Here is a 9,435-nt window from a genome sequence, read left to right on the forward strand (position 1 = left end):
CGCTAAGCAGGAGCAGAAACTACCACTTTTACAGACTTTGGTCTGTCTCGGCCAGGGGACAGAACCCAGAGCCTTCCTCACAGGGGCGAGCGCTCAACCATAGGCCAAAAAATGCCTGAAATGTTGTTGATATGGTTTCGACCAAGCCGGCACAGCCGCCATGTTGAAAACACATTTCGAACTTCTTTTGAAATTCTATCAGTACTATATTGCAAAAACTTGCATGAAATGATCCTGATATGGTCTCGAGCAAGTGTTATTTTTCAGTTCGATCCAAATTCAAAGATGGCCACCACAGCCGTCATGTTGAAAACACATTTTGAACTTCTTCTCAAGTTTAACCGGTGCAATCTGGCTGAAATTGGCATGAAATGAGTCTGACATGATCTAGACAAAGTATCGTTATTTTTAAGTTCAATCCAAAATCCAAGATAGCTGCCACAACCGCCATCTTAACAAACCCATTTTGAGCTTCTTCAAAAGTTCTACAGGTGAGATTTTGACTGAAACTTCCCTGAAATGACCCTGATATGATCTTGACAAAGTGTCGTTACATCTCTGGTTGATTTCAAATCACAGATGGCTACCATGAATCCATATTTAATTAATTTCATATACATTTTACGACTATTGTCCAATCTGTATTAAGAGACCACCCAAGGGAAATTGAAAAATAGTCTCTTAATGGAATAAACCATACTGATCAGAATTGAGCTGGTCGCTTAAAAGAACTGATCGTTTAGAATATTTAATCATTCAAAAGTCACTCTGGAAACTACACTAGCTATACGCTACATACACGATATTACTTCAGATGGACATATATGTACAAATATGTACACTCTGACAAGAAAACGTAAATGAAAACTGCGTCACTAGACATGATGCGTTACCAGACATGCTGCGTCACTAGACATGTAATATCATATTTCGCGTGTGATTTTATACCTGTGTATTGTAACAAGAAAATCAGTGATGTCCATTTAGAAATAAAATGGAGATGCATGTAACTAAGGTGTATTAATGAAGCCTATTTCGAAGAAAAAGTTGGAGATAACCACGGTGGAACGGCTAAGTATCACTGTCAGAGTAGTAATGCGGTTAGAAGTAGAGCGAACCGTCATATTTGATTTTAACTGAGGGAAGTTAGTTTGAGATATTGAATGTATGGCCATTGATAACATAGTTTGAAATCACCCCGAGCTGCTGCATGTATGTCATTGATGTACCGGCCTAAGAACGCAGTATAGATCCCTGGACTTTCATAGCTACAATTTCCATTGCATTGAACGGAGGCTAGACAAGAGTTTGTATGGTGTATATTTGAATGAAAAAGACGAGGTTAAAGGTGATGATAATGTTTCACTCTGTAATACACAGCGATACATTATACATACACAAATTTAGTGACTGTTTAGTGTTACGCTCAAATGTGTCAAAATCTCACAGTTTAACACATAATGTAAGTTTTTTTGCATAATTGATACTTCAAAAAGTTATTCAAATTAAATTCTAAGCATGACCGGCATTCTTTTGTTTACGTCTATGAACAGACAATCTTTTTATAGATGTTTCATAAAGAAAGTTCGCGATTGACCTTAAGCCAACGCCTTCTTGGAAATGTGGAAGACTTCAGCTACACTGATATCACTTGGACGTACATCACACCAGTGACCAGTACACTCAGCCTCGCAACGCTGAACCAGCATTAATGGAAACCAAATAATTTCAAATGTTCAAATCGAATAAAAAATGTAAATATAACAATTAAAGAATTGCTACATTGCCATAAGTGGAAATATAAAGCGGGCGCTATGCTATTTATCTACCATCCAGATTCCATTTATATCACTATTAATTGCAATCTAACAATCTTTTAATTGTTGAATATGACTATAGAATAGTAGATATAAATGTCATCTGGGTGGCAGATAAATGTTTATAGCGGGCGCTATTGTATTTATCTGTTACCAAGATTGCATTTATATCTCCATTGACTGCAATGATTGTTAGTTAAAGGGTCAATATGATAATATATCTGGCCCATGATAAATGTTTTATTGATCGAATATTTTCCAAAATACTTGATAACAAAGTAATGGCGTTTTTAGATCATCTGACCCGAAGGGTCAGGATGACCTATAGTCGTCAATGTTTCGTCCGTCGTCGTCCGCCGTGCGCCGTCCGCCGTGCGTTAACTTTTCACATTTTGAACTTCTTCTCAAGTTCTGCCGGTGAGATATGGCTGAAACTAGCATGAAATGATCCTGATATGGTCCCGACAAAGTGTTGTTATTTTTCGGGTCGATCCGAAATCCAAGATGGCCGCCACAGCCGCCATCTTGAAAACACATTTTGAACTTCTTCTCAAGTTCTACCGGTGCGATTTGGCTGAAACTTGCACGAAATGATCCTGACATGGTCCCGACAAAGTGTTGTTATTTTTCGGGTCGATCCGAAATCCAAGATGGCCGCCACAGCCGCCATCTTGAAAACACATTTTGAACTTCTCAAGTTCTACCGGTGCGATTTGGCTGAAACTTGCATGAAATGATCCTGACATGGTCCCGACAAAGTGTTGTTATTTTTCGGGTTGATCCGAAATCCAAGATGGCCGCTACAGCCGCCATCTTTAAAACACATTTTGAACTTCTTCTCAAGTTCTACAAACGCGATTTGGCTTTAACTTGCATAAAATGATCCTGACATGGTCCCGACAAATTATTGTTACATGTCTGGTTGATACCAAATCGAAGATGGCTACCATGACACTGTATCTAATTAATTTCCTACATGTTAAGGCTCTTGGGCCTCTTATTTGAAATAAAATTTGTTAAAAGAAATTGAAAATGATCCTGACATGGTCCTGACAAAGTGACATCGATACGACGGCAGTCTAAAACGGTCTCTTCGTTCAATCAAGTAATAATTAATTTGGGAAACACTTTAAAGGTAAATAAAATAAATGTTGACTTATAGTAAATAAAAACAATGACATCGTTCTCCATCAGGGAGTTACTTCCGCTTGTCTTCATAAACTACACCATGTATATATGTTTCATGTTTATATTGTTTGTTTGTACCACATTTATAACTAGGACTAACAAATGTTATGGCTGGTGTCAAATCCTGTTAGAATATTAACATACGTATGGTATTTTGGCAATTAAATATTTGGAAATTGCAATCGATACAATCAGCAATGAACCGACATGCTTGCATGAATGAGATTAACAGTTATTTCAGAAATAGATATTTAATACATAGTTGTAAAATACATCATATCACAATTTCGTAAATAGTTTAAGGGAAATATTCAAATGAACAATTTTCAAATTAGCAATAAGTTTGGAGCTGGAACAATATTGAAAGGATCGAATCCATTGCCGGTGCAGGTAGTAAATGAAATAGGTTTGCTAATCTGCCGATAATAACGTTCGTAAATTCAAGTTTTAGTTAGTTAGCACGCTGTACAATTTCATCAACATACATTGACAATCCAATGGATTATTCATCAGAAAATTATTATACAGTTTAGTGCCACGGTTCAGCAAACGGCAACGTTTAACTTCTATAGGGCTTACATTTCTATTGGTAATACATACCACGCTTATGTGAGCTAATGTACAAAACAATATGCAAATTAGCAATTAGGACTAATTACCTTAGTCCAAGGTCATTATAGCGTCATGATTAAAACATGAACTATCAATCCCGGATGGTATGTTTTTGTTTTAAATAGTCTTGTGAAGTACATTATCACCAATAGACTGTGAAATAATGCAGGTTTGTAGCGAGAACTCCAAACCTTCATCTGAAATAAAACAATGACATATCAGGATTAGTTTTGAGTAATAGGGGACGTCTAAAACTATTAGTAGATCATGATCATGACGTCTCGTCAATTATGTTTGAATCGTGACGTCAATAGTTATACATTTCCATTAAATTACGTGGAAATTAAATTTAGTGATTTCCGCGGGATATTATTTTAGTTGAAAAATGAACCAGTAAATAATCAGTGATATGTAATGGTAGTATAATGTGACTACATTGAAATTAACTCTTCTTGTTTTAAACCCAAAGGTGAAAATCACCTTGAGCATCCCTTTTTATTGGCTAAAACGGTCGTAGAAGGTGGTAAGATATCTCACTAAAATGTTTTACTGTAATTGTAATCATTGTAAACTACTGTAACTATTGGGTGTCTGATAGACACAAATATATTGTACAATCAAAGTTTTTTTGTTGTAAGAAACATTGCAAATCAATCGCCAAACGATTGCATGATAATTATGCAACACTAACGAAAATCAATATCGTATGACGTAATTGATGCGATATTGATTGAAAGTTGTAAACAAGCGCCATTCTTTTTATAGATTATCGCCCCATCGATCTATTTTGCTAATTCCATCTTGAACGTTCCCACTTTTGTGGTGGGTTCCTTCGTTTAGAACTCTTTTGACCAGAAGAGCCAGTAGTACTCCTTCCTTCGCCTTCATTATTATCATCAGCGTCATTAGGCGAATAGTTGGGAAGCGTTCCCGATGTCCTGTCGAACGCATATCGACTGCGGACTGGCTTTCTGGCTTTTGCCATCTTTTTACTTTGACTTGCTTTGTCTTGACTAGGCTCTTTATCTATGTCCATCATAGCTGTTTCTTTTGGAATTGCAGTCTTTTTACTTGGACTATTTATGTCCTTTTTATTTGTTTCCGTTGTAGTTGCAATCTTTTTACTTGGACTTGCTTTGTTATGATTTTTCTGTGTACCTGTGCCTTTTACAGCGGTTTCTTTTGGAATCTCCATATTTTTACTTGGACTTGCTTTGTCTTGACTAAGCTCATTATCTATGGCCCTATCAGCTGTTTCTTTGGAAATTGCCATTTCTTTACTTGGGCTTGCTTGGTTTTGATTCGACTGCTTTTCTATGCCCCTTACATCTGATTCTTTTGGAATTGCCGTCTTTTTACTTGGACTAGTTTTGCCATGACTTGACTGTTGGTCTATGTTCTTTCCAGTTATTTCCGTTGGAGTCGCCATCTTATTCTGTTGTGGACTTAAATGATCTTGACTAGACTGTTTATATGTGTCCTTGTCATTCATTGGAGCACTAATAGGTGTAGAATTGGTGTCAGTCTGCTTGGTTTTGATTTCATTTTTGTCGTTCGTTTGATTAAGATTTCTTGTAGTGTCAGTTGCTAATTCCTCGTTATTCTTAACATGGCGTTCTTTGCCTATGGCCTGTGTTTCTTTTGTTTCTTTTCCTTTGTTTCGAGTATCATCGTCATCATTCGACAACTTGTCTTTGTTCTCTGTTGCACGACTTGACTTGTTTTTAGGAGGAGGCGAGGACACTTTCGCTTTCTCCAGTTCACTGCTATCATAAACTTGATGCTGCCTTCCATAATTTATTTTGGTAATAGCACCACTCCCATGAATAACCGGGCGTGGTGTTTCTTTTGTACTATCATAATCATGTTTGTGTAAAGGTTTGTCTTTCCTACTTTGTTTGTCTTTGCAGTTTTCACAAATATCGCTATCTTCCATAAAGGTATGACATAACGAACACGACCTGGCCTTCACAACATTATGTTGACATCTACAACACAATAATGAATTCGGACAGGGTCCATGTAATCCTTCATTATATGCGAAGCTACTTTTTGGTACAGTCTTGTTGCAGTATACCGGGGACGTCCGATGTCTAAATTGTCCAGCAATCTCCTTTAGAGGTGTCATACATGTTGATCTCGTTGTTTTATCTGGACCTTTCGTAACAGTTGGAAGAACACTTCCTACCCATATCATTGATGTCGACCTATCCGTCACTATTGTTCCTTGGGATCGCCCGCACTCTCCACACGTCGTTTTGATTGGAGTTACTTCCCTTATTTGTGACACTGTTGCTGTCTGCACCACCATGTTGTCATTATGTTTGTCATCTTCGTCATCACTGTTTCCTTGGTTTTCACGACTTTCTATCACGGAAATTTTATTGGCATGACTTCTACCTTTACATATAGATATATTTAGCAGTGCCGCTGCAATAAGTGACAATATGGCAGCCAGAAACGCGAAGGCAAATGCGAAATGAAGTGATGAGTCATTGATGTGAACTCCGTATAGGATTATACCAGTAAGTATCAAGATGGCTGGAATGAAAAAGAGAAGTTTAATTAACATATGAAAAAGGCATCGCTATGACCATCTGTATCATTGGCTGGCATCTATATGTTAAATATAAAAAAAAAATACTTAATGGAAATTTCTGATACAATTTCCGCGGATTTCTACACGTAAAAGATTGAATATTAATGTTTGAAGATGAAAAACTGAATTTTCTATATAGTTTTGATAGTAAATAGAAAAGAAGAAATAAGTTTTTGATAGCAGATATCAAACAAACGTTGTTTTGATTTGATAACAATCCTTTCTTTCTGAAATAAACATAATTCAAAACTGATAATGCTTATAGTTCAAAAATTCAAACTTACCACAAACACATAGGATTATGATTGCAACAACGTGGAATATGATGTTCTTGAAAACACAAGCCAGGTAGACAATCATCAATATCACTATGAGAAGGAGCAATATTGTGGATGTAGTTTCAAGGGCCGCAACAGCTCCCAACATTTCTATTGTAAAATTATAAAAAGTAAAGTATAACATATTGCTACTACAAATACATAGAATCTTAAATATCTATGATCACTTTGCAGTTTTCCACTCTGACACAGAAACGAAAATATAACATTTGTCTATATTAATAGTCTTACTCTCATGGCTATGTAATATGATAATTGATCTCGCTCAATGGCTATGTAATATGATAATTGATCTCGCTCAATAAATTCACTCTTGTAAGATCCTTTATGTAGAACATGAATAAACAATTTACCATTTAAAACTAAATTAAAATGATCAATTGATGTAAGAAATGATGCAGAATGATTAAGAGATATGTATCATTTTTCAAAGTGGATCAAGAAGAATGTCACAAGTATCAATAAAAAGATACTTGTGAATCTACGTTTAATTGGTTGATGTTTGTGTATAAATATCATAAATTTCCGATGAAAAACTTACTTTGTGATTGATATAATTCCCAACAACTTGAAAAGCCATCTTTAAGGTCGCAGGCAGTCCAAAGTCCTTGCACCTGGTTATGTGTCAATCGTGTGGTATTCGCGTTGACATATTCATATATAGCATTCCATTGCCAAAACGGCAAGGACACGGCCAGTATTTGTATGATAAGTGCTGTGATGGCCACAACAAGTGATAACAAGAAAAATAGTTTTTCTCCATCCATTCTTTAAGCGACTGTTTCGTAGACCTGTGTACCTATAATAAAGCTGGAATAGATAGCTGTCTCTATTGCGTGCCCAGGCTGCAATGCAATACCTCTGTGCAGAAGTGCTGCGGGAAATACCTAGTGTTTGCATTGGCAATTTGACGATTTGAAAATTAACGATATAGTCCCTCCTCCCACTGAACTGACTAATAATTGATGGGTTGGCATAACAAAGATAGCTAAGCAACATATTACACCTGTACGATAATGACTATCGCTATCTACTCTTCAGCAATGGTCATTCTGATCCTCTATAACAAGGTATATAACGTACTTCTGCAAAGACACGCAATGCGGTGGTTAATGAGAAAATAAATAATTTATATAAAAGTACGCCATCAAGCAATTTTGTCGTTCTTGTAAACGTAATTTATCCTAAGATCAGTGTGTTAATTAAGAAATGCTAACTGAAGCTATTCAGTCCTATGCTTCACGCTGTGTTGTTTCAGAATGTTATATGATATCAATATTAATGTCAATATTAGTCAATATTTTCAAGACACTTTTAGAAAAACAGAACGTTTTTTTAATCGACGCCAATGTTCCATCAATGTCACTCATTTCGTCATCATCATATGCTGGTGTCAAAAATAGATATTTTAAGTATATTACATTAATTTAGAAAAAGAGGGGAGGGGGAAGAGAAAACGCTGGTCTTTTATTGAACAATTAATGTAACTGTCGGAGAAGAAATGTACAATACGATGATTATAGCACTGACCTTCCCGGTATTTTCATTATTTTTTTCTAATATCTTTACTTATTCATCAGGTCGCGTGTCTCTATTGATCCTGTGCAGACTTCGGACGATCTTCACACCATTAATATCCCCGTCCTGTCAAACGTTTGCCAGTTTGTTTGTGTTTTGTTGGTAACACCTAACAACAACTATGGCTGTTTAATGACGACCTTGTCTGTGTGCACGACAAATAACATCAAGTTATATTGTATTTTGTAAGGTCGAGGTATATCCTTAATTGACCTCGTGTTATTGCGAGGAACTAGTCCCGACATTATATTGCGTTATTGTAAAGAACACGCTACCTGTTGTCAATAAATCAACAACTATCTCCACAACCGTTCGACCAGTGTTCTTCGGAAACAGTAATGAATATGCACCATGCCTTGCAGAGACGAACACGCACTTCCAGATAAAACATTAAACAATAATGTAACGGACGTCTATAAACATGTTTGTTTTAAAAAATAAAGTTTTAACTTCAAAAGGTGAATCTATTTTCCAATTAATTGAAATAACATTTTCATCCTAAATTGATTTAGCAAAAATAGGAACAATGTCGCGTTCACTGTTTATCAACACTTTGTCGTTTTGTGGCATATTGTACCTGCTACCACCAATGCATGATTGCAAAGGGCGGCTAAAGGAGGGGTATCACTTTGTGTCGTTGTACGGCCACTCAGTGATAAGCAAAATATTTTGCATGGAGATACCTTAGGGTCAGCTGGATATTGTAAGATATTCAGAATATCATATTTTTTCTGCGCTCATGGTAATTTCAGAGGTCAAAGGTCAAAGGCTGAAAATTCACATTTTCATTGTTTAAGTCCTAATTAATGAAATATTAGAATAGAGATAACAATTTGTGCAGATTTCGCCTATAAATATTTGGTTTGTAAAGTTCAGTTCAGAAAACAGATGAAAAGTTCAAAAAGTAGGTCACAGTGACCTAGTTAAGAATTTATTCTATTTTAGTATTAAAAACTTTAATATTTTTGCTGAAAACTAAGATTTTTCACCAATTTGATAGCTTGAAATTGATGTTTAGTACTGCATCTGGATCTTGACATGACCTGCTTAAGATGATTACATCCTAGGGTCACATTGGCTAGGTCATGTGCATAAATTAGGTCATATTCAATGAATGATATCATCGGTCCACTAAGCATATGCTATTTTCCCATGTTTAAATTAGGATTAAAAATTATTTAGACTTGTTTTATTAGCTTAATTTCAAGCACCGCCATCACTGAGGTAGGATGTTAGAATTATGCCTTCTGTCCCACTGCATGATCGTGAAAGGCGACTAAATTTGGAATCTTAATTTCATTGG

This window comes from Argopecten irradians, chromosome 8, assembly GCF_041381155.1.
Source record: "Argopecten irradians isolate NY chromosome 8, Ai_NY, whole genome shotgun sequence".
In the NCBI taxonomy this organism is placed as follows: domain Eukaryota; kingdom Metazoa; phylum Mollusca; class Bivalvia; order Pectinida; family Pectinidae; genus Argopecten; species Argopecten irradians.